Source organism: Leptidea sinapis, chromosome 26, assembly GCF_905404315.1.
Source record: "Leptidea sinapis chromosome 26, ilLepSina1.1, whole genome shotgun sequence".
NCBI lineage: Eukaryota > Metazoa > Arthropoda > Insecta > Lepidoptera > Pieridae > Leptidea > Leptidea sinapis.
This window is the reverse complement of record NC_066290.1, coordinates 10,661,237-10,688,440: the sequence shown is the minus strand read 5'-3', so window position 1 is coordinate 10,688,440 and position 27,204 is coordinate 10,661,237. Positions and strand designations below refer to the sequence as shown.

At 34.7% G+C, this 27,204-nt stretch overlaps 1 protein-coding gene across 3 annotated transcripts in view; it reads right to left on the bottom strand.

Annotated features, from left to right (window-relative positions):
* LOC126972445 (chitooligosaccharidolytic beta-N-acetylglucosaminidase) overlaps positions 1–27,204 on the bottom strand; it is a 561,898-nt gene that overhangs the window by 356,260 nt on the left and 178,434 nt on the right. The gene's annotated exons all lie outside the window — the stretch shown is intronic.

The following is a 27,204-nucleotide window of genomic DNA, read 5'->3' as shown; positions in this document are numbered from 1 at the left end:
TGGAGAATGCGGTTCTCAGATTTGCGGAGTCTATCCCAGAAGGAAGCAACTCTTTTTCTCATCACAACATAGAAATCAGGCACCCTCGATTCAGCAAACATACCCGAGGCACTGCAGTACCTAGGCAATCCCATCAATATGCGAAAAGCATCATTGTACTGCACGCGCATTGTCGTGTATGAATTTTTGAGAAATTTCGTCCAAAGTTGACAGCTGAAGAAGCACTGGCAATACGCATTAAACTGTACAATCTTGACGGGTTGCTGCATTTGCCAAATCTTCGGGCCAACATATTGCAACGAATCGAGAGTGCCCTCCTCTCTCTCTCAATATCACAGTCATCCTTCAGGTGCTCTGTAAGAACATGTCCCAGGTATTTAAACTCTGTTACAACTCGAACCGCTGAGCCATCCAACAACACCTCAGGTACCCTCTCCGGACCTTTACCCGCACGAAATACTAACATTTCTGTCTTATTAACGTTATATTTCAGTCCGTGAGCATTCGCATAATGCTCACAGACTGAAAGCAACTTCCTAAGTCCCTTAATAGACGGGCTGAGAACCTACATGTCATCGGCGTAACTGAGACTGTTAAAACACGTGCTACCGATGTAACATTCGATACTTGTGGTTCTCAACTCCTCTATCAAATCATTGACATACAAATTAAATAGATCCGGAGAGGTGATACCTCCTTGACGTACTCCGCAGTCAATCTATAGGAATTAGACGTCGTGCCGCCCCATTTAACATTGTTAAACCCTACGATGCACCCTTTATTCGCCTGTACAGTACAAATAATATATTTTAGGAAAGGAGGAAAAATATTTAATCTTTCAAGCAACACCAGAGGAAGGAACAAGAGACACCTTTTAGGTGGGTTTAGTTTTTTAAACGTACCCAGCCATATAGTATGGGACTTGTAAGCAAAGGGCAACAAATATGCCAAAATTGTCGTGGAGGTACCTAAATAAACCTAAATAAACCTAAATAAAATACCTAATACTATCAGGCCAGATATGAGAGCAATACCTCCATCTTATGTGCCCAGGTCTGTTTTTATGGAAGAGGAGGACTAACGTGCATACGGGTCATCTGATAAGTGATCACCGCTGCCCACATATTTTTTCAACACCAGAGGAATCACAGGAGCGTTTCCAGCCCTTTAGATGGGTGTATGCGCTTTGTTTGAAGGTACCCATGTCGTATCGTATTGGAAAAGCCGCAAAAGGAAGCTCGTTCCTTGAAAACCTTACTGTGGAGGAACGCCACTCATCCAGATGGTGGGGATGATATTCTGATTTGAGGTGTGGAATTTGGCGGCAGGAATCGGGTGAAACAGTCTCATTCGTCTCATAAAGCTTCCGAGTGTGACCGTCATCTTGGTCATTATCTTCGGGGTGATCAGGATACTATCTAAACTCGCAAATTTTAATATTCAGATATTTGGAGATGTGGATTTTGGTGGCGGAGATCAGGTGGAACAGCTCTTCGGAACACTCGTGATAAAAGCGGTAGAGGACACTCAATGAAGCAATGTGTCAACGCCAAGTGATATTAAAATAATATAGTCAAAAATGATTTATCGCAAAACATAAATGTCAGAAAAGAAACAACTAAAAGCATTTTGTAAAAGTACCTACACTGTGGCAAACGTAGTTTGTCGGTTCGGGCGCATCCGGTGTTCGGAAATGTTTTTTTTAATAATATCTTCTGAGAAGAAAACAATAAAAGACAAATATTTGCAAAGCTTAATCTTTACAATTAGTTAATCATAACATTAATAATCAAATATAAAAAATCATCATATTCATTGGGCTACATTCATGTTTTAGGATCGGCACCCATTATACAGATCTCTATATATCAGTCTGCCACTGTAAAAGCCCGTTGTAATTGAACGTTAGTAAAATAAAAATATTGAATGGCATTACTGTACTACGTCTAAATCGATGCACTACGTGAAATCGAACCGGCCGAATTCTTTCAGCAGTTCGAAATAACTTAAGACTACCAGCGCCATCTATAAATATTGTTAGGTAATGTGTGAAGGCGATGTTAATACGCCTTCAATAATTCAAGTTCGATGTTACAATAATATTATATTAACTTAGGTCTGTAACAATAGATGGCGTTGTAATACAAATTTAAACTCGTCGTCAAACGCTCAACATTCAAAATAGATTTATTTATTTATTTATGAACTACCCAACAGAAATACATGTGATGAATTAACATTAAACAAGTCTTAGGTGCAAAGGATACATATTACATTTATAGGCAGTTACAGACAGCATGTACATAAATACAAGTAGTACAAAAAGTTAACACTTTAATAAGAAAAGGCTAGATAAAGTTATATAAAATAGACATTAAATAAGATTTAAAGTCATACAGTTATATTGAACGTCACAAACTACCACAATATTAACTGTGGACCATAAAAAAGTTTAATTTAAAAAATTGGTTCTGCAGTAAATTCGAAATTGTATAAGAGTATGTAAAAACGCAGGAAACAACGCAACATGTAAATTTTAAGATAATATAGTGCTAATCACAAATTACTCGTCAAAAATGGAAAATTTCACACCGCCTCCTTGGCGTGAAGGAAAAATGCATTGGTTAGACTATAATATGATCGACCAAACTACCGCAGGGTTATAATGATTGTCACGGAGAGCCGTATCAGCATCTGATGAAGATTTGAGGACTAATAAAGGCATAAAAGGCATTTATTTTCTCAAAATTGATTCCTTTAGAATTCTTTTTGATGTCATTTCTTATAGTACCGCTTCGGAAACAAATGGCGCTCTGAGAGAGAAGAAGCGGCGCAAGAAACTCTCCCAGCATTCTTTTATTTGCGCTCTTTTCAATAAAAATATACAATATTGTACAGTCATTTCTATCGCTATAAAATAATCACAATCTAGTCCCAGGCAGTCCGATCATTTAGATATTCAGCAGTGGAGTAATAGGATTTACGACAGAGCCATTTTTTTTATAAAACATTTAAATTTATTTATAGATAATGCCTGAACAGTGGCTGGGACTTTATTGTAGAAGTGTATACATTTACCCTTAAAGCTATTATGTATCTTATGTAGCCTACTAGAATTAGTTACAAGCAATCCCTTATTTCTAGTGTTATAATAATGAAAATCACTATTAAGAGGTGACGTTTTTTGTGAACATATATTAAATTTTCATAAATGTACTGACAATGAACAGTCATAATATATTTTTCTTTGAGAGACTGTCTATAACCAAGCTGATATATAGCACGAACAGCTATATCAATGTCAGCAGCATGACCCCATAGTAATATACCGTACGTCATGATGCTGTGAAAATTAACTAAAGTACACTAATCTAGCGGTCGCAACATTCGTGTACTCTCTAATCTTTCTAACTGCATATGCCGCAGAGCCGAGTCTATCTGCTAGATGGGTAATATGTGGACCCCACTGAAGCTTTTTATCTAACGTGATACCCAAGAAGACCGTAGTGTCCACAAGTTCCAATCTCTGGTCATTTATAAGTACGTTGGTTTGTACCTCCGCTGTGTTTGGTGTAATAAACCGTAAACACTTTGTTTTTTTACTGTTTAAGTGCAGATTATTCGTCTCAAACCAACGCACTATCTTTGAGAGTGCATTGCTTACCTCGTCATCAATATCCGCACGTCACTTCACTTTAAAAATAAGTGAAGTATCATCAGCAAACAATACAATCTCATGGCCATCATCTACCACAAACGGTAGATCGTTAATATATATAAGAAACAAGAAAGGACCGAGAATAGAACCCTGTGGAACACCTATTTCCACAGGCTTACCCGAACACCGTTTGCCATTTACATCGACGTATTTTACAATATTAGTCGAATGGGTAGTAGTAGGTCTTTTGTATTTTTTAGGTTAATCAATTTGAAGATTTTTATTATATCGCTACCTGTAACATACTTAAATTTCAAATCAGTGGAAGATACTGGTACGTGTAGTTTAAGCATATCATATGCTGCTTTTGGCGAAGAGTTAAGGTCTTTGGTCGTGACAATCGGGATTTCGGAGAAGTATTTATCAAATTCATTTGCAATTTCTATTTCCGAATTTATAACGCGATTATTAATATTTAAACAGATAGAGGTGTTTCGGCAATTCGATCTACCAGTTTCATTGTTAATTACACTCCAAGTCGCTTTTACTTTATTATTACTGTTTTTAATTTTATCTGCAATGAAACGTGTTTTCGCTTCATGACAAACTACTTTAAAGAGCTTGGAGTATTTTTTTACATATATTTTAAATTCTTCACTATTAATGTAATGTTTCTCATAATAAAGGTCATATAAGTGTTCACGACTTTTGTGGATACCCATTGTTGCCCAATCATCAAAACTATGTTTGTTGTTTACTGTCACCGTTACTGGAGTAAAAATCCTGTCAAATTCCTCACAGAAGGAATTGAAGACTAAGTTATAGTGAAAATTAGCAGTTTCACCACAGTGTAAAAATGGTATCGTATTTACCAAATTATTTCTAAACCTCTCAAGACGGCTACCCGTAACTGGTATAATCGTCACCTTTTTTGGTCTGACATTGTCCAATCTTGTATTTACTTTTATAAGTTGCCCACTATGGTCGGACTGAAGATTATTAATTATGAGTTTACTAGTAATAGTAACATCTGTAAAAATATTATCTAAACAGGTTGCTGTTGTAGAAGTGATTCTAGTAGGTTCCCAAAACACATTGAACAAATTAAAACTTTGAAATAAATTTTTAAGGCTAGTACAATTGGCCGAAGGTTCAAGCAAGTTTATATTAAAATCTCCACACACTATTGACTTGCTAGTTTTGCTAAATTTTGATAGTACCTCCTCCATTCTATGTTGGAATTGTTCATATGATGCAGTGGGGGGGGCGGTATACACTTACAATAATAAATTGCTATAGTTCTATACAAGCTATCTCAATTAGTTGTTCTATAGAGAGATTAACCATATCTCTTCTATTTTTACATTTTAATCTATTATTAATAATAATTAGGGAACCTCCATGTATTGCCCTACTCCTACAAAACGAACTGAATACTTTATGTTCTGTAAAACTAAACTGGAGCTGATGACTCTTACGCCAATGTTCTGTAATACATAATATATCTATATTAGAGCAGCTCAAAAACAGTTCAATTTTTAATTCCTTACTTGAGATACCTTGTATATTCTGGTGAACAATATTTATGAACTTTATATTATGATTATCTATAGCAGAAACATTTATATTTGGTGAATGTTGCCTATTTTGTATGATATTGCAAGAGTTGTCCTCCCTTGTCAAATAACTTAATTTAAATTAATTGAAGAAAAATCTTCATTGTTATATTTTTGTACATTAGTACTAATTAATACATTCCCCAATAGAGGCTTTATGTCGATTATTTTACAATTTTGCCCAATAGAGGCATGTTTATTAAATAATACTACAGAGGAAGTAGTTTGTTGACTAAGACTATAAGCTACTAAAGTAGCCAGCTGTCGCTTAACTCTAAATGGTAGGTATAGGTTACCATTGGTTATTTTCAGTGGTAGGTATAGGTTACCATTGGTTATTTTCAGTAAGTAATGGTATAAGTAATGGTTCAGATATTTGAAACTCGAACGTCATCAAGATCCATGCTCCCTCAGGGCCTTATACAGAGACAGTCACCATATTGTGAGTGTTGCATAATATTATGTAGATGAAGATTCTTTTTTTGTTATTTGGTTGAGTTCTCGTGACAAGCTTCGTCATGTACGCTTAAATGTCACTGCTTGTGGCGGCGACATGGGACGGGGCGTCCCCTTCCCTAAAGTATATTCGAGGGAGGCGATGGCTGGCCCATGCCTGGCAGGATGATCCTGTTACGAGATACTCTGCTTCAGATTCACATTAAATAATATAAATGTTTTTATATTTTCTTAAAATCTCTAATAAATTCCCACAAAATATCTTTATTTATTTACGGTGTGTGTGGATGATACAACTACTGTACTCAATAACTTTTGTTTTGTAATCATTTACATTTATTTTTCTGACTTACTCGTGTAAGATATTGACTATTTGACGTTTGAGTATTTTTGTTGCATCACTTTACATATATTATAATTCAAATGATTTGTAAAACGATGAAATTGTAAATGTTGATTTAAAAGAGTGGCACTTGAATGAGTTTCTTCACCTCTTCTCTTTAGCTCAACCCTTTACGAAGTAGCGGATAATTTAACAAGAAATGTCATTTTTTGACATTCATAAGTGTCATTTCCGTGACCTATATGAATAAAATCATTTTGATTGATTGATTGATATATATTTATATTCCGTATACAATAGACGTTTTTTATGATAGTAAAGGACGAGACGACTAGGTTTAAGTAATGGTAATTAATACGCCCTATCCACTACAATGCAGTGCCGCTCAGGATTCTTGAGAAATCCAAAAACTCTGAGCGGCACTACAATTATCGCGATCATCATTTTGAGACATAACATGTTAAGTCTCATTTGCCCAGTAATTTCACTAGCTACGGCGCCCTTCAGACCGAAACACAGTAATGTAAATTACTGCTTCACAGCAGAAATAGGCGCCCTTGTGGTACCCACAATCTAACCGGTATGCTGTGCAAAGGAGCCTCCAGCTGATATTGTTAGACTTAAAATATACTAGGTTATGGACAAACAACGCATGCTAGAGAGAAGAATCTACCTAGTGCTAGAAGTAGACAGACTTCCCACAAAGGCTTTGTCAAAATATGTTGAGGAATGTGGAGATAAAGGCGAAATAGATTACTATGAGTAATATACAATACGAAACAATAGAGTCTTGGTACGTTCCCGTTGTTATGAACTTATGTAAGTAATTAACGTTTACTTAATACTTAAGTCACGTTTAACTGAATCACACCACTCGTCAGTGTTCAGTATAGCAATATTATGCGTATGCTAATCAAACACTAATTATTATTGTTGTGGAATATTCTGTGTTTAATGAAAAGAAACAAGATAACATAGGAATGATTATATTATCTGCTGATACATTATTGGTTAAAATGGAACATGCCCACAAGTAAAAGAACAGATTTTATCATAGACTATCAATGTACTAGAACTGTGAATAGACAAAAAAGGTGTGCGAAAGAGAAGAAAATATTAAAAAAAGGAGAGATACAGCAAGATGGAGAAGAAAAGCGAATCTATTGTTTCTGTAACCGGTCTTTATTTACAAGTCATACAGTCAGCCACAATTGGCATTAGCTCCTGAATATTTTGAATCTAGCTAACACACACATTGACGATTCAAAAATGGTCACGCATTGTCGTGCTGTCATGTCGTCTATAGTTACGCTAGTTCTAAGTCTATGAGTTTTATTATTTGTTGTTAAAACATACAAATGGACAGGCAGTGGAGTACTCTGGGATTAAATAACATAAAAAGCTAATAGTGCTTAAAATATTAGACTGAAATGATCTTTTTTTCTCAAACAGAATCTCAATAATGCTTGCTTGTACCCTCCCTGCGGGCATCTTATGCAAAGGACCCAGGTATAAAACATGAAGAACTTGAGCCGTTAGAAGTGGAAAAATCCTGTCAGCTGATCATACAGCTATAGTGAAAACAATGTTGGTATTGTTGGTTCGTTAAGATATGTGTGCTTCAAAATCGTTCTTCAGTACAATTTCTTGGAAATTTAAACCAAAGAATATCATTTTGATCGTATTGAGCTGGTCAAAGGTCAACAAACATTCACGAATATATTAATAGCAATGACAAATAATAAATGTGGTATAATATTAATTAGCAACTTGTTTGTGGTGATATTTACAAGGTAAAATGTATTTGTTATAATAGATATAAAATATGATATAATGTAAAATGATGAGAGGAGCTATTCCATTAAAGTTAATTAAATTAAGGAAATAAAATAACTTATTTGTTATTTCAATTGTAATATTACTGTATTTTCATTGTTTCAAGTGGAAGAAGTTAATATGAGCAAATAAGTTGAAAAAGCCTTAGTTGTACAGTTGTCCTGACGTAGCTGAGTTAAGTAAATAATTGTTTCAGTTGGGGCAAAATCTGGCCTTCACAAACGTAAACACAACTTGCTCTCGGTGGCGTAGTGTAGCAGGTGGTCTCTTTCCCTCAAATATGGTCCACTAGTCAACTGGTGAACGAATGCTGCTTGTGGTGTCTGGTCAACTTGTTATGGTTAATATACACATTCTGTTTGTTTGATGCGTTTACTAATTATCATAACTACATTAATTATAATCATTACCATCATGTTCACGAAGGATCCTTACAAAAACAATGAATTCAAGCTCTAAAGGTTGTTGCATCAATTATACGATTATATTTTGATATTTAAAACGCTTTTTAACTTTGTCCACGTGTAATAAATGCCCTCAGCTCACCATCCGTTCTTTGATTCTCTTATTGTAATATCTCTCTCATCATATTCCAGCGAAGGCAATAAAACTTACAGTCAGCCAACAGGCAATTCGTTAAATATTGATATTCACTTCCTGTCAGTTATGAGAGGAATGATTCACCAAAGTGCTAAGTGCTAACTGCAAGGCTATTGAGTCATGTTTTGTGTTGTATATAATTCACGTCGTCTGCTGCATCTTTGCTTTGGTGCAATTTGAAATGGAAATGGTAACATAGTTATCTAAATGTATTAACTTTTTTACTTTGAATAAAGCTTTTTACAAATAATCAGCTCCAGCGATTTAACCACATGCAACGCAGAATTGTGGATCCAGTACGCTGTACGCTGAAAGCACTGCACGCCAAAAACTTGATTAATCCTTACTACCAGGATTTGTTATTTTACAGCATTTCATACATTCACGTCCAACTGAAACGTGGAATAAACTCCGTTGCGCGGTGTTGCCAGGTCGATGTGACATGGGTTCCTAAAAGACCTGCAATACTGCTGAAATTCCTCTGAAAAGAGAGTATTGGCTACAGTATTATACGGAATAGATTATAGACCTCCATTTACCAAAGTCTTTCTGGCGTAGATATACAACGTCCCAGTTCGTCCCAGGCATGCTCGATGGGGTCTATATTTCGGTTGTGTAGGGACCAGCGTAGGGATATGTATATGGCATGAACTCGACTTGTCTGAGAACATTACTCTTGACTAATCATCCAGAGTCCAATTCATATATTCTCTAACATAAATCAGCCTTGAATTTCACGCTACCTTTCGCGTTTAAGACTGTTTGCAGGTCTAAATAGCTTCAAATTTGCTTCAGCAGACGGCTTACTAAATATGTGATTAGATTATTCCCTAAAGCACATTAAAGATGATTTTTTAGTTTAACAGTCATTTCAAATTGATTTCTCAACATGATATATCAATCCTTCTGCACTGCAGCTTGTTTGGTGGTCTACGAATATCTGACCCTTCAAATTCCAGCACTCTTTGAACCCTTGATACCTGTTCCATAATTAAAATTTCTAGAATTCTGGTACACTCTTCATGGCATGGATGTTTTTATTATTATTATACAGAAACATAAGTTCATATGATAAATCGTCTTTATTTTTTATTGATGGTTTTTAATACTAATACCTAGTCATTCTTCCTAATGAGATAATATTTAATTTAGTTATTATTTTGAAAAGAAAGCGGAAATATTTTTAAATTTTACGCATTTTTCCCCAAACTGGTTTCTTTTCGAGAAAGTTTATTTATTAAAAGGGGAAATACAAGGAAGCAGAATGAAAGGGTGAAACCAAAAATAAAGTGGAGGAGATCTATAAATAGAAACTACAGGAACAGAATAAAAATTGGGTAGTAATGAAGTTGATGACACAAAATCTGGTACGGTGGATAGTTTTCACCCCTCATGATAAAAAATTGATGGAACGAGCAATTTAGCTAATCCGACAGATCTAGCAAAGAAAAAAATATCTTATCGCGTCAAATGTACACTAAGGCAATTTGCTATCAAGATATTGTATATGGTAAAAGTGAATTAATTGTTTCACACTCCAACAAATATGCTAACAATAACACAACGCAATTCTCGAATTTATATTTTCTGGTGCTATATGTGTAACCGATACAAACAGTGACAATGTAATTCTGCTCGGTTCGGACACTTATGGAAAACCAAAACAAAGCGTGACGCCTAAAACGCAAAATACCCCAAGATTTAATACAATCAGTTTAATACACAGTAAACACAGCTTTTGTGACGCAGGTCACATTCTGAGCGCGCCAGCAATAGCACCAACCAACATACTGCTGAACAAAGGAGACAGATTGTAGCAAATAAAGGATAAAAAACACGTTATTTTGTTTTACTCTCCCTCCTGCCACACCGTCTGCGGTCGGTTCGTTTTATTTCAAATCGGTACTCTTTTTAGGTGTGTTTTTGGTGTTCTCGGACAAAATCACAACTTTGCTACTTAGTGAAATTTATTAATACTTTTGTAGGGGCGTACACGTTAAGATGTAGGGGCGAGTGCCTATATCCTTCTGGAAGTCAACAAATACAGCATGCCTTTAAATGTGTTCAATATTTTCTATAAAACAAAGTCCCGAAGCCTATTTCTAGCAGACGTCTCCTGAACTTGCCTGAACCTAGGGACTAACGGATTAAATAATAAGTCCACCTCCTGACAGACTTCATCATATAGAGAGCAAATGCGATACAATTTTGAATGTTGATCATAATTTGTGCGTGTTTTGGGTCGGGTATTTTAATTTTTTTTTATATTCAATTCAGTATGTGAAAAGAGTTTTCTTCTAAACTGCTTATTTCACGAAAAATATACTGAAAGGCTGCATCTCTCCTGTTCGCACGTTTGAGGAACGCCGAGATAGTACGAATTACGATCACTTAATACTTACAACGCGAAAAGTTAAGATAAATAACACAAAATTGTTAACAATAATTTTCTATAAGGTAATAATACATGTATAATGTATATTGTAAAGGAAGGTATAGGACAAGCCACATATATTATTTCGAATTTAAACGTTCTAGAATATTCGAAAGGAGGGAAAAACATTACTTGAGATTGCATATAATTGTCTTCCTTATTACTATTCTATAAGTATCACTTAAAATTGCATTCACGATTGTATTATAATGCTAATAATTATGTTAATAATGTATCTAATTAAAATAATGATCTTGACATAAGTACAATAGGAAGGTATTATGTACAGTAATAATGTTAAGTATGTAACAGAGGTAGGACCAGGTACCTATTCAGATTATTTTGAGTATATTCTTAGTTTATTTTATTCAATAAAAACAACAGTTTAGTTAAAAATGACTCGCCCATTAAATGTAATAATTTGATTGGTGACACTTAACACTTGTAAACGATAAAATAAAAAAATAAATTTAATTTTCTAAAAGAGATCTCTATGCCAATATAATGTTGGCATAGAGTTCTCTTATATATACAATACAAATAAATAAAATACATACTTCAATAATATTGGCAATATTGAAGTATGTATTTTATTTATTTGTTCATTCATTGTTTTACGATTTGGTGGCAATTTGAAAATTGTGTGTGTCACTTCAGTATGAATTACTATTGCATGCAGGCATATTAAATGCAGGTATAGGTACTATTTTTACTACTTCGCAGCGTCCACGCGGACGGCGGCTCGAAGCACTTTAATGATCTTGCTCAAGGTTGAGCGGTTGGAGCCAAAGTAGAGTGCCGTATCGTCAGCGTACTGAGGGAGCTGGTCACTTGGAAACTTGGGAATGTCGCTTGGGAAGAGCGAGAATAGAGTGGGAGAGAGGATTGAACCCTGTGGCACGCCAGACCTAATGGGTCGGGGTGAGGATAGGCTGCCCTCTACTTGATATCGGAAGGTAGTAGGCCAGAGACTGTGGGCCAGCCAGTAAGGACTCAAGACCGACACACGCGCGAGTTTTGCTCACCTACTACTTCACCGGTCCGACCGATCTTTTAAAGATGGAGAAACATAAAAAAGCAAAGCATGTTAAGGGTCATTGCGATCCATATTTAAATTTTTTAAGCTTCCTAAAGGCCCTGCAACCATCTTATGTATAGTGATTATTATTACTATGAAATTACCATTCATGATAGCTAGGTAGCTGTTTATTTCCTATGCTAAGTAGGTATTACTATGTCGTGGTCTTCCAACGCATACATTACTATCTGCAACTAATGTAGGTTTGACAACGAAAGAATATTAACTATATATATTATAGAAAAATTAAGCATTTTTTTAAATATGACCTAAAATACTAGGTAGGTCTTCTTTATCCAAAACTGTAGTTGGATAAAGAAGACAACCCTATTGTCGTCAGAATAGGTAAGAGTCACGCGATAGAAAGGGAGGCAATCTAGGTAAATAAAAATGTATGTTAATAGCCCTGTGCAATCTGAATTACACCATATTGTCCTTATTTCTATAACTGATTTGTGTGAGACTTCTCTACTTGTACTATTAAATATTCTTTGACATGTACTCGGTGCGTGAATTACCAAAGTGCAAGGTCAATAAATTTAGACGGTGTTGTATAACTCAATTATTGCTTCCTCATTCATTGAAGCGAGTGCTTGATCTGCGTGTCTGCATACAATAAATACTTAATCGGTGCCAAACATAATGCATGCAATAGATAAATATGTCTATTGTCTAATAGACTTGGCTGCAGATATTGACGTAGGTACTATAAAAGGCATTAAAGGCATTTATTTTCTCAAAATTGATTCGTTTAGAATTCTTTTTGATATAATTCCTAATATACTAGATATTATTACCGCTTCGGTAACAAATGGCGCTCTGAGAGAGAGGAAGTGGCGCAAGAAACTCTCCCAGCATTCTTTTTTTGCGCTCTTTTTAATGAAATATACAATATTGTACTGTTATTGCTATTGTTATAAAATAATCATAATCTAGCCCCGTCAGTCGGATCACATAGATATTGAGCTGTGGAGTAGTAGGATTTACGACTGAGCCATTGGTAAATAAAATATTTAAATTTATTTATAGATGATGCCTGAACAGTGGCTGGGAATATATTATAAAAGTCTTATACATTTACTCTTAAAGCTATTATGTATCTTATGAAGCCTACAAGAATTAGATCAATCCCTTATTTCTGGTGTCATAATAATGAAAATCACTATTAAAAGTAAAAAGGTGACGATTTTGTATTGACAATGAATTTTGAATGACAATGAAAGAAGAAATGAAGTTATAAAATTTATATTTTTAAATTTATATATGAGAGACTGTCTATAACCAAACTGATATATAGCACGAACAGATCTCTTTTGCAGAGCAAACACAATATCAATGCCAGCAGAATGACCCCACAGTAAAATACCGTACGTCATGATGATGATCTGAAGTATCTGATGATACTTCACTTATTTTTAACTTTATTTTGCTGATGCAAACAATACGATATCATGGCTAACATTTAGCCCAAACGGTAAATCGTTAATATATATAATAAACAAGTAAGGACCGAAAATAGAACCCTGCGGAACACCTATTCCTACAGGTTTACCCGAAGACCGTTTGCCATTTATATCGACTATCTGAAGTCTTTCGCTTAAATATGATTTTAACAGAGGGCTGTATTTTTTACTCTATAATGACTTAGTTTTTGAAGTAAAGTTACATGGTGGACGCAGACAAATGCTTTGGACAAATCACAAAAAATGCCCAATGCATCCTGTGACTCTTCCCAGGCGTCGAAGACGTGTTCAATGAGTCTAGTACCTGCATTAATTGTTGATAAGGCCCTAGTGAAACCAATATAATTTTCTTCAATAATTTACAAAAATGCATTTGTAGGTGCCGAAACAAAAGTTTTTCAAAATTATTACTAAAAACAGGTAGGACTGAAAAAGACCTGAAATTTGCAGGGTCAAAAGAACTGCCCGATTAAAACAAAGGTATAATTTTGCTGTATTTCATGAGGTCAGGGAACACACCCACATCTACGCATTCGTTAAATATAAAATAAATTGAACTACAAAACATTAATTCAAATTAACACCATATTTCGTGGCAGAAATGTTCAAAGTCTATTGTATATATACGTTTATAATAATCATCAATTGTTCAGTCAACATTCGTCGGCGAAGTAATTTGTTTTAGCAATTGAAATGTAATTATTTAGGAAAATGATTGAAAACGTGTAGTTACACGATTCTGTTAATTTAAAGGGGCACTTACCTGAAATACGACACCTTTTAAATAATAGATCAACCCAAAGTTTACTTTTTAGTATCGTAAGTTAGGAGATGTTATGTACCTTTTTTTATGAAGATAAGAGACGAGACGAGCAGGACGTTCAGCTGATGGTAATTGATACGCCCTGCCCATTAAAATACAGTGCCGCCCAGGATTTTTGAAAAACTTGAGACATAAGTTGTTAAGTCTCATTTGCCCAGTAATTTCACTAGCCACGGCGCCCTTCAGACCGAAACACAGTAATGCTTACACATTACTGCTTCACGGCAGAAATAGGCGCCATTGCGATACCTATTATCTAGCCGGCACCCTGTACAAAGGAGCCTCCCACAGGTGATGGGTATGTACCTGATACAATCATTCTTCATTAAATCATGCGAAATAGATTTCATCTGTAATTTCAATACTTCGAGAACTTTAGAAATTAGAAAGAGTCTTAAAAGCCTAAAAAACTATTGCCGAAACTCGAACAAAATTTACTGTCATGTCTTTCTAGAAAAACCCTCCTAACGTTTATTGGACAAATTTTCAAACTACACATTAGATTGTTAGAATTTCATTTCAGTTCAAGTTCAAATAAATTAATTATTGATTGCAGAGTATGATTGTCCACATTAAAATTCTATAAATACTTATCATTTAAAACGAATTTATAATATACTCGTATGTGGTATTTGTAATGCTTATATTGCACTGTAGGTAATTAAAATATAATAATGTATTGATATTCAGACCAATATAGTTAATTATATAGATAGTTACAGTAAAGTCTATCTATTTTGCAGTTAAAGTAATTGGTACGTCATCTTTGTATAAGTATACGTGCTCCGAAGCTATTCGCGCTATTTATAACTATATCCTACAGAATCATAATAAAATTTAAACAAAATCACATAGACCAAGTATAGTAACTAGACATCGGATTGGCATGGCCAACTTGAGACAGATAATATCGTATATATATTATATAGATACATTATATAACACAAATGTTCTTTCACTATCACTTTTACATCGTAAAACACAACATCGCACCATATTTCCTTCGATTCTATTTAAAATTGACCTTTTTTGAAGGTACCCATGTCGTATCGTCTCGGAAACATCGCACAAGGAAGTTCATTCCACAGCTTTGTAGCACGTGGAAGAAAGCTCCTTGAAAACCGCACTGTGGAGGACCACCACACATCCAGATGGTGGGGATGATGTTATAACTAGTGGCGTGTCGTGCGAAGGTGGAATTCGGCGACAGGAATCCGGTGAAACAGCTTATCGGAACACAAGTGGGAAAACGCGGTGCGGTGGAAGCCGAGGAAAACTTCTTAACTTTGCACTTAACATTTAACTATAGTACATTAGGTACCTACTAAAAGTACCAACAAAACATTCCACAGCATTGGCTTTTTCTTATCTTATCGTAAACGTATTATGATTCTTGTTTATCTTTTCGGATATGCTTGTCTCTTTTTATTGTTGTTAGTTTAGATTTAAACATAAAAGTTGAATGATAAGGTGTTTTATGATTTTAAAATCTATTTGACACTTCCATGATTTTTCATATACCAAAACTATTCCTTAACTGAGCTTCTTTTCGATTCTGTTCTTTTACTTATATCCTGAGTGAGTTGAACACCTTCACTACTAGCGTTGATACAAGCAGATATAGCGTGAGGTGCGTGTAGGGATGTCAACATCACATCTATGAATAAATCTTCAATCGATATTTTTTGTTCGTAAATTCGCTAACATCAAATCTGTCAGACATAAGTACGTATACTTCTGTGATTTGTTAATACTGTTTTATCGAATTTTACGATGAACACCTACATGGTTTAATAATAATGTATGTATAGTATATAATATTTAATAAGGCTAATTGGGGAAAACTGGGAACTGCACATTAAACTGTTTTAAATATGTTATGTGTGAAATGTGTTTTTAATTAACCTCTCAATCCTAGGTATCAGAGATTGCAGAGCGTGCAGATTCAGCAATAGTGCAGATAAAACTCCGTTACACATTTTCTCTGTATGTTGTCCTTTCATGCGTAAACTTAGTATCTCTCTGGGAAGTCCAATTCTTCAACCAATTGAGATACGTCAGCTCACTGCAGAAGATAATATAATAAGATTTATGAAAAGAATCAATCTTAGCAGTGAACAGTGAACTTATGTTATTACTCAGTTAACTATCAAAAAAGATCAATTCACTCACTTACATTCACTCCTGGGACTCCTCTCGGTATGGGGGTACCACAAGGGTCTATTCTTGGACCCTTCCTCTTCCTAATTTATATAAATGATCTACCTAACCTTGTAGAAAAAAAACACAAGGTAGTAGTATTGTTTGACGAAGTAAACAATGCTCTATCTGACATCGTGTACTGGTTTAGCGCCAATAACTTATTGTTAAATAGTCATAAAACCAAATATATTAAATTCACCGCGCCAAATGTCAAAAATGTAGATGCGAATATTTTATTAAATGAAGAGGTAGTAAAACCAGTGGAATCTGCTGTATTTCTTGGCATTACTCTTGATTCCAAATTGCAGTGGGGCCCCCATATTGAAGGATTGGCGAATATGCTTAGTTCTGCAGCTTTTCTATACTCATATTTATATATTTGTATTTTACGTGTAAAAGATACGTGCAAGCATTTATCTGCATTGATCGATATTCTATTTAGTTTATAATACTCTGACAAGTTATTTAAGTCTCCCTGTAATCGAACGCAGTCATTAAGGCAACCAACTTTAATGAAATTTTTTTTGTCATCGGCAAATAGTAAATATTTTGAATTTTTTATTCACAAATCAATACCGAATAGGTAAGCGTTATACAAGAGAGGCCCTAAAATAGAGCCTTGTGGTACACCCGACAGAATTTCTGTATAACTACTCTTGAAACTACCTGTAACTACTGCTTGCCTTCGTTTGGTAATATACGATTTTATCCATCTATAGAGATCTCCCCGAATTCCTAGAGCATGTAGTTTGTGAAGTAGTATTATATGATCCACGCGGTCAAATGCTTTTTGGAAATCTGTATAAATTACATCTACTTGGATCATCACATCATCCATACTGTTTAAAATGAAATCGGAAAAAAGAGCCAAGTTTGTTACTGTCGAGCGTTTTGGTATAAATCCATGTTGTGCTGAGGGAATTAGTTTCAAAATAATTGGACTAATTTTATTAAATACTAATTTTTCAAATAGCTTTCCAAATGAATTCAGTATTGAAATAGGACGATACTGTTCAATTTTATTTCTGGGGCCGTTTTTATGGATAGGTACAATAAGGGCCTCCTTCCAAATAGCCGGGAATATTCCAAATGTATTAAGAGATAAATTGAAAATATGGGTAAGAGGTTCAGTCAGAGTTTTGAACACTTTTGTAAAAATATATTTGGCAATCCATCACTCCCTGGGCCTTTACTTACGTCCAATTTATTTAGTATCTTGTAAACTTCTTCTTTAGTTACATTTATACCATTGCAAATATCATCAGATTCTCGTAAGAGTGGGAGATTGTATCTTGTCGCGGGACTTTGAAACACACCTTCAAAAAACTTACTGAAACCTTCACATGCATCCTGTTCTGTTGAAAAAACTTGAATTCCTAGGCTAATTGGATTAGGATATCCCAAATTGTTCTGTGTTGAATTCTTTATATGCGTCCATAAATGTTTTGGATTTTTTATGACATTATTTTGTAAGTGCTCTATGTGAGAAACGTAACATTTTCTAATAACTTGTTTTTCACGAGCTCGCAGTAAAGAAAATTCATCATAATCTCTTGGATTTTTATAAGTTTTCCATCTTTTATGAGCCTTCTTTTATCTTTTATTATATAAATGAGTGATTTTGTATACCAAAGAGGATATTTCTGCAATCTTTTTTTACTTTTTGGCATAAATTCCTTTATTTAATTAATTAATTTAAACAATGTTGTATAAAATCTTTTAACAATATCGTCAATATTTACACTTCTAAGAACCAGATGCCAATTGATTTCGATTAAAGCTTTGTTAATTTCGTCATAGTTAGCACGGAAGAAATTGTGTTTTTCAGGATGTGTTTCGGAAAATTGCGTAGCATCAGTTCGGATGCGTCGATTTCTAAACATGGGTGATATTTATCTACATTCACGAAAGATGTGTTAGATTTAGTAACACTTAAGAAAAAAATTACTGAATATTAAGTCTAATATATTATGACTATGATTGCAAGTAAGGTTATATTGTTTAAGTCCTGAAATATTTATTTGTTCAATAAAGCGCATGAAGCGCAATTTTTCTTATAATATCCGGTAAAGATTCGTTAGATTTTTCAGGTAAGCCCACAATTTCCAAATTGCTTAAACGTCCCCATTGCTGTTATATTCCGATCTGTGATTTTATTTCCTCAATTTGCTCCACATTATTTTAAATTTCTGATTTAAGTTTGCATATAAGCTGCTTAGCATCTTCCAAATTATTTTGTAACCCAGCCTGAGATTCTTTCATTCGTTCCATATCAACTAGCTGCGATTTTATCTGTTTTTTTAATTCAGAGGCTATTGATTTATTAAGATCAGCCTTAATCTCATCTTTAAATTCTTTAAATATAGCCTCAAAGGTTGAGTTAATCCCGTCGCGAATCAGTTCCACCATCTCTTCCCTAGTTATACATTTTTCACACCGATCCGTAGGCACTTTCTTAGTAGGATTACGTAATGTTACGTTTTGAGACATAGTTCAACGAACTGGTGTGCATTTGTTAACCCCTGGGAAAAGTCTTAGTACAACAAATAATGTCTGGTTGGACACGAGCACTAGCTTCGGCAAACCTAGAATTCCAAAGTAATATATAAAAAAAAATTAGATAAAAAAAAACTCTATTTCACTTGGGATAAGAACTGGGGTCTTCACTGTATGAGTCCACCGTCTTATTACAGAGCTACGCGGTGTAAGAGGAACTATATGAAATATGTAAATTTTAAAGTTCAAGCAGTTCAGGTGTCTCAACGTAAAGTTTAATTGTAGTTTTAAAAGTACCCTCACACATAAAAAGAAAAAATGTATTTTTGTAATACCCAACACAATTATGCACAATACAGTTACAGTTAGATTAGATTGAACACATTGAAGGATAGTTACACTTTATAAACTGCACCGAGTTGATTCAATTGTTTCTCTGTACACTGTTTCAAAATATTTTTGTTCTTGTGTTTGTGTTGTTGAAGTCTGCTTATTATTCAATAGACGCGATATTACAGTAAAATGTTGAGTGATTTGTGCCGGATCCACTGGAAATTTTGGTGCAACACCAATTTATCTTCGAATGAGGATACTAATCAACGTTTTAAACTCTGAGGTAACATTAATTTCACTATATTTATAATTTAAAACTTTAACGGAGGCTAACGTACACATAAAAACCAAGATGGAGAGATTATTGTACGATATCACATTGTAATCCATATTTTATATAAAAATAAGCCCTATCTGTGTGTCTGTCCTGGCAAAACGAAAAAAGTAGTGAACAGGATTAGTTCTCATTTTACATGAATAACAAAAGTTCGGGACAACATACAAAAGCTACTTAAAAAAATTATATTAGCCTTTATTATTACTACTTATAAAATTTTTCTTGTAAATAAAACTTAAATTAACTCAGCTAGTAATGTCTTTCGACAAAGGCCTCCTATAAGGATTTCTACTTTACTCGCTCTCTAGCTGCCCTCATCCAGTCTGGTCCTGCTACACTTTAAAATTGTCCTCCCACCTTCTAATCTGTCTATCTTTCCTTGGTTTCCCCTCTCTTGAATACCATTGTGTAACGGTTGATGGACAACCATTAAATAATGTCCAGTCCATTTCCACTTTAGCTTTTGACTCGTCAACTAGTGTGCGTTTTTGTATTTTGTCAGACTCTTAATGTTACTGTCTCGTCTTCTAAGTCCAATCACGCCTTAGATTTCTATGGAATTTTAGCACACTTTAATTTTTTCTCAGATATAGTCTGTTAGAGCCCAATTTTGACATCCATACGTTAGACACGGGAGTGTACGGAGGCACCAGCTAGTTTTCTATATATGTGATCGGTATTTAGGTTCATTCCACAGAAAAAGAAAAGTCTAATGCACACAAATGAAGCAGTAGTTAGCTATTCTTATTGAAAACACTGATTAAACCATTTCGAAACAATCGTTCACATACGTGTCATTAAGTCTGTTTTATTTGGGTCATGGTTGTTTTACATGCTGTCGTTTCTATTTACCCGACCGCGAAAAGGAGGGTAGCTTATCAATCGTTTTATATAAGAGACCAAATGAGCATACTAACTCGCCCACTATGTCCGGATGTGTTTATAGCATAACATAGTCCTGAACTCCTGAGTCCTGACATGATCCTACCATGGTACTACGATTATTAATTGAAACTACAGCATGTAACGATTATGGCCTTATCTAAGCAACACGTTAACTTAAGGGTTATATCTCTGAGTGCCCTGGTTCAATGCGACTTTTATTTATCACCCAAAGAAAAGACCACACGAAATAAGTGCAAAATTCTCACACACATAAAATGAACAAAATAAAGTGCCCAACACGCCTAAAAGAAGCCTGAATTAGCCGTGTTTACAGTAACAAAGGTCCTGAAGAAAAATTTATATCTGTAAAACAACAGTGGGATCAATGATTTTATTGCATCATGTATGCAAGTGCCTAAAACGCGACGACTCCTTCGAAATTGAATATTCCACTTACGATATTTAAAAAAAAAACTTTAAGCGACACCCCTCGCAAAGCAAATCCGGAAATATCATATTTTTGTTGACAAGTTATTATCTTCTTCCTCTTCCGTCTTCATCTGTGTTATCTTCAGTCTCGGACTTTGTTCGAAGTGGCCATGCTATTGACAGAAAATACATTTTGTGGTAATCCTGGATACAAACATTGTATTAATACTGTTGTAAATATAGAACTTAAATCGATAACACATAATTATTCTCGTTGACCTACTATGAATTGACCCTCACCGTCTCACGAATGTGGACAATATTATCTGTTTCTGTAGGTATTGTACTCCCAGTACTACGCATCATGAGTCATAATATTTCGTCATCATTGGCGCTCCGCTGGCGGACACTTGTACTGAGCCGTATCGTTTGAGTACACGATTGACGGCTTCAGTACGCGTGCACTTGCCAACGAGTTCGGTGATTTGGTCAATCAGTCTCTAAGCTCATGTGATTGTGTTGTGAACATTTCGTATCCCGGACGAATGATTAAAATATTGTCTTATTTTATTAGTTATCTGGAATAGGGAACAATGGAAAGCTGCTACAAGTTCTTTACCTGGATCAACCAAGTGTTGTTTATGTTAATGCTTCAGATATTTTGGAAAATGAGCCAAATTTCGGATTATTTTAAACACAGGTAAGCATTTGAATGACTTATTCAAGAGCTAGTTTGTCAGGTTATCATTTAAAAGAACAAGGAAAGATCTACGTGATAGAAAAGTAACTTTTAAAACAATGTAGATAAATTAATTCACAAACGAAAAAGAACCTTGAATCAAATGAATATCGATGTAGGTAATAATGTTCCTAACGATGCTAAAATATTTGTGGATTGATGAATTAAATAGGTATCAACTATCCGGTTTCGTTTATTATCTATCTGATATACAAGTTCGTTAAATTCCATTGTAATTTTTATATTCATTACATTATTTTGGTATTTTGTATTTTGCTGAGTAAAGTGAGCCTTATATTGAGAAGTTTATTTTTGGAAACTATCTACGTAGAGATACAAGGTAATTTGAAATAAGTAAAAAAATATTATTTTGATAAATAATAAATATGTTCATACCACTTTACAGGTGTCCCACGGAAAAAAATCGTTGTCACTTGTGACCTTTCGATGTTATTATAATAGCCCAAACACATGGTCGGATTTGGTACGGCTGGTGGGCGTAGGTGGACGCCTCGCACCAATTGGTCCGCCGTCGTTTTCGGTACGGTCTGGACTATAATAATAATAATTTTGTGCGAAGGACAATGCGACATACCATCGAATATGGTCCGGTACCGGACTGCGTCCGATGGTTCGGCTATACCAAATCCAATCATGTTTGTAGACTATATCAAATCCGACCGATCCGTTTAAGCTTTAAAAGAGGTAAATACTTTTTCCATTTCAGTCCGGTCAGAAATCCGGTTGAGGAAGTCGGTTCTTAAAATCTTTGAATGCAGTCTACTACATATTTATATAAATGAAACGAAATCTTCCTTCTATCTCAATTTTTTACAATAGAACAAGTGGATGCAGTATTAAGATTATATTTAGATAGGTACAGTCTATGTTATCACACAAATTCTGTCCATGATAATAAGCATTCTTATTGCTTTAAATTCATAAAAATTATCTATATATTATATAGTATAGCTACTTAATAACCCTTCATATGTAACTTGTTATTAAAACTTATTTCCTCTTGCAATTTTAATACATTCGCCAAGGTACACAATGTTAAGTCCAAGACCGACATTAATATGTACCCTTTTATTTATTTTTTACAGCTTACCCTGGAACAAAATGATGTCATACCTATTGACGATACGTATCATAGACTTATCTAAGCCTAAACACAATATGATAGGATTTAGTATGGCCCGAACTATCGGACGCGATGATTCGATCATATCCGATGGTATGTGGCATTTTCCATCGAACATAATTATTATTATTACCAATATGTGCAAGGCGCCCACCGGATCGACCGATGGTCCGGCCGTACCGATCATGTGTTTAGGCTATGAGAATGCAGTAGCATATTGACGTCCTTTGATTTGTCAATGTCTGCATTAGCTAGTGGTTAATTAATATTCAAAATATTGAGGAGCTAAAATTGCAAGCTTGACTGACTGATTATTACTTGTCAATCAAAATCGCTTACACTAACCAAAGAGGATGTAAATACTACGTAATAAGAGGCGGAATGCTTAATTAAGTAAAAATTTAAATTTTGTTTAGTATGAAACGTTATTTGACATAAGTTTGACATAGTAGTAATTACAGTATGGCGATTGGCGACGAACTATAATCCGGCTAAGTTTGAAAGCGAACAGATGCTAAAAACGTAGTGGATTTCGGCTCATCTCCGTTTTTACGAGATTATAGCCGTCATCTGTCAATCTGTCAATGACTTTGCTTACAAATATAAAAAGTAAAACTAAAAACTAGGAACTAAATGTAGTGATTACTTACAAATAAACACAGCATGCACAGAAATAATTAATTTCGAGTATTATATAGAATAAGTTAGAAATTAGGTAAACAGTTTTTTTAAATTAATAAATGAGTTAACATAGTTATATAAAGTTACATTAATTTTACAATTATATCATTATTAAAGATTATCAAAGTTGGTGCAAACGGTCTTGCGGAATTTGGCTATGGAATCAGCAAATAATATGTCAATATCAGCTACGCTATAAGAATTTAAAATTTGACATAACCGTAGGACTGGGGAATTGGTACCTAGAATCGTTCGAGGAAGTGGAGTAATAAGCTTACGTGGAATTATAAGTACAGATATCATACTATTAACATCATTTATTACAATTTGTGTATTTATTATCTACCATTATGACTATTCCCGATGACGTCATTGTTTTAACGGTAAACAGTATTTTCTTATCATGTACTAATGGGATGTAATGCACAATGTAGATATCATTTTAAGTGACGTACGTATGTGTGTACATAGACAATTATTGTATCAAGTATATTTAACACTAGCTGATGCCCGCGACTTCCTCCGAGTAGATAAAGGGTTTTCAAAAATATTAAAAAGTTTGGAATTGAAGATTATCTCATGTCCTATTCCAGTTGCGGTTCCCGTTTTCGCTGTATTAATGTATTATGTTATTTCGAGGAAGATTGCTATTACAAACTAAACCTACTATTGGTCTAGTTATAGCTCATAAACGTGAATTTAATTTTTTTATAAATCCCGCGGGTTCCATGATTTTTCCCGGGATTATAATGTATATATGCCTATGTCCTTTCCCAGGGTTTATTCTATCGGTGTACCAAATTTCATCAAAATCGGTTCATGAGCTCCGGCGTGAAAGCGTAACAAACAAATTCACATTTATAATATTAGTGATATTTAATATGTGATGATCCCCTTGGTTCAATATTTTCCAAGTACCGTCAGCAATCATAATACGATTTCAAGGGTTGTAAGTTGTAAAATAGACACTGTGAAGTCTCAAGTTATTCTCATTATTTCGGCGCTATATCTATTATAGTCATATATGTATACTTGAAATATATAAGCGTATAGACGAACAAAGCGTGCGAGGGAGAAGAACATATCTAAAAGCAAGATAGAAAGGGTAAGCCAATCAATTGTAACCGATTTTGATTGACAAGTCGTAAAAATTCAGCCACTCTTGGATTTGGGTCCTTAGTATTTTGAATATTAAACATTCTTGGATATAGGTCCTTAGTATTTTGAATAATAGACACTCTTGGATTTAGGCCCTTAGTACTTTGAAGCTAGCTACCGCGCCGGTTATACTGTATACGGTATCCGAAAGTAGGTATATTCTAAAACGAAGTCTATGGTTTCATCAAATTTTATAAATTTTTATTGTTATAACACTACAGTCCACACTCTACACATTTATTTTAAAAGCCATGTTCGATTGTAATAATAAGAAATTTATTTGGAAAAATTACGAAATGAAGCTATCTTTGCGATGTTCTGCTTGATACAACATACACTTTCAAAGGTGCACTTAGTTAACTTAAAGGCTTTGCATTTTCTCTGGTATACCATGGGTTTGGTCACCCATTGCCATCAAATGACCCGCAATCCTTAGATAATATAAACGTCTAGATATAGCCTCTTTCTGGTAGACAACCGATAAAACAGGACAGGTTTAGTCGATTCATTATTCAAAATAGAAATCAAAATCACTTATTAAACGTCAAAAGCTACCACCCATTCAAAATAGACTGCCTCAGACCTGAGAAGAACGGGCGCAAGAAACTCAGCGGGCTTTTTTTTATTAAAATATGGATTACAATGTTACATCGTACAATAAACATCTACATCTATATATATATAAATGAATTGCTGTTCGTTAGTCTCGCTAAAACTCGAGAACCGGCTGGACCGATTTGGCTAATTTTGGTCTTGAATTATTTGTGGAAGTCCAGAGAAGGTTTAAAAGGTGAATAAATATGAAAGTGTTCGGAATTAAATAGAAACAACAATTTTGTTTTTCCTTTGATGTGTCCCCCGTCGTCCGATATTTGTTTTGTATGGATATATTTTCTATGAGAGAATTTATTGACGCACGGTTTGACAGTTCTGCTGTAAAACAATTTCATTACAACAACAGGGAGCATATTATACGAAATAATTCTTGATGTTATGATATATTATTGACAAATTCATAAAAAAAAAATATTTTATTTATTATATACAGAACAGCGTCTGTCGGGTCAACTTGTTTAAAATAAAAGAGACTGAGGGCGTTCGCTTCATTCCCAGTCTGTGGTATCATTAATAAAATCGTTTATTTATTTATTTATTAATACTAATACGGCGTGAGCCAATTACAATATTACAGTAAGTAATTTATTACAAATAAAAAGCTAAGCATATTACACTAATAATAGTTAGTAAATTATCGGAATTGTCACGGACTAGTGAAAAAATAAGGACTCCGTGTCACCTTACATAACATTGTAGCACCAAAACAAGCCGATTAACGTGTAAAAACATAGCCCCACGCACACACTTACACTACTACAGGTCTCATAGGCTGCCATTATGAGAATTGTCATCGTCTGTGACAGATAACAGCTGTGACAGATCAGTTTGCGTCCGAACAAAATATTTTAAAAATGCCGTCGTGCGTTGTGAAATCTTTTTCTTTTTCGTAAAAACAATACAAAGCTGTGGAATAAACTTCCTTGTGCGGTGTTTCCGGGACGATACGACATGGGTACCTTCAAAAAAAGCGCGTACACCTTCCTTAAAGGCCGGCAACGCTCCTGTGATTTCTCTGGTGTTGCAAGAGATTGTGGGCGGCGGTGATCACTTCACAACAGGTGACCTGTACGCTGGTTTGTCCTCCTATCCCATAAAAAAAATAACTATTTGGATATATGATTATTTAAGGGAGAAAAAATTGTGTAACTGGTATACCCCGTAACCGCACACACACTAGCATAAAGCTCTACTTGCTAATATCACGGCGCGGAGTCCTTCTTTTTTTACTCGTCCGTGCGGAATTGTTTGGCATTTTGTGTTAGTGTATAGACTATAGTGGTTAACTGTCAACGTTTTCGACGTTTTCTCAGCTATGGCAGTTTATCTAGCCTGCCTATAAATGATCTTAGCCGTAATCAATAAACAGCGGGATTCTTCCCTGACCAAAAAATGCCTCCCATGTCTACCAATAACTGTAACAGTTCTTCGTGTATGTACAATACTGCTTTGTTGCAGTATCAAACTGGTGTTTGTAAACATTACATTCCAAGATACGAAATTAGTCATACGCTGCATACCACTGCACGTATGAATTCAGGGGCGTGCATTCCATATAGGCATTTAGGCAATGCCTACCTTAACAAGAACATAATTAATATAATATAACACTTGTGTTGAGTAATTTAGTACCATAATTCTATAAGTAATAAACAAAATTTCTATTGAACATCCAACCAGTAAGTCTTAGCGTACTTACATTTAAAACCACAAAATTGACATGTCGAGAGTAAATCATAACTTCAATCTCTTCGTGTTATGTGTACGATACCTAAATATTATATTATTAAGGCGGGTACTTGTATCTACAGTGCCTACCTTGCTAGAAAAGCAATGCACGCCCCTGTGTATTTTGCCCGCGCCCTGGTTAGCTTTAAT